This window comes from Balaenoptera physalus, assembly GCF_965194825.1.
Source record: "Balaenoptera physalus genome assembly, chromosome: 5".
Lineage (NCBI taxonomy): Eukaryota > Metazoa > Chordata > Mammalia > Artiodactyla > Balaenopteridae > Balaenoptera > Balaenoptera physalus.
The window spans coordinates 47,436,226-47,437,104 of record NC_138884.1 but is presented as its reverse complement, the minus strand read 5'-3'; the positions used below and the strand labels follow the sequence as shown (position 1 = coordinate 47,437,104).

Below are 879 nucleotides of genomic sequence, written 5' to 3'. Positions count from 1 at the left end.
GCAATGCAGAGTTTACTGTAGATTTTATACACAAAGGGAGAATTTCTGTCATAAGCCATGTAGCAAACCACTTAATTAACATTCCCATCGCCCATCTCTGTCCTCCCCAAAGTCATCCCCTGCAGCAAGCCAGCCACAGGGGCTCCACATACCTTTATTTTTCCTTTTTTTTCTAGGTTAACTTGGCATTTTATTTCATTTTTTTAATTGAGATATAATTGACGTATAATATTGCACTCGTTTTAGGTGTACAACGTAATGATTTGATATATGTATATATTGCAAAATGACCACCACAATAATTCTAGTTCACATCCATCACCGCACAGTTACAAGATTTTTTCTTCTTGTGATGAGAACTTTTAAGATTTACTCTCTCGGCAACTTTCAAATATGCAAGACAGAAAACTTAAATGGCATTACAAGGTCACCAATGTATACAGAATGGCAGTGCTGAGTCTAGAAAGCAGGTCCTATTTCATTGTTCATAACAGTACACAGAAGTGTTTTTTATTTATTTATTGTCTTATAAAAATTAACCCTGGGGTTTAGGATTCCAAGGATTGCTATTATAAATTTATAGAATATCCTGTCTGTTGCCTTCCTAGCAGTCTTCATTTTTTCTATTTTTTGGTTTGTTTAACACCTGCATCGATGGTAACTGATAAGCAGCATGAAAGCGGGGACAGATCATATTTGTTCTAATTTCCTTTTTACTCCCCCAGCACATGGAAGATATTGTGGTTAAGAGGTCAGTAGATTAGTTTCAAAAGTATAAAAGGTGGCAAGAATAGTAATCAGATAAGACATTTGTGCAAAATGAAACTATTTGGAGGTATTTTTTCTAGTCATTTTCCTTATGAAACTATGTGATGATGT

General features: G+C 34.8%; 1 long non-coding RNA gene across 1 annotated transcript in view; it reads right to left on the bottom strand.

Moving 5' to 3' along the window:
- Positions 1–879, bottom strand: part of LOC309661738 — a 31,297-nt gene that overhangs the window by 7,388 nt on the left and 23,030 nt on the right. The gene's annotated exons all lie outside the window — the stretch shown is intronic.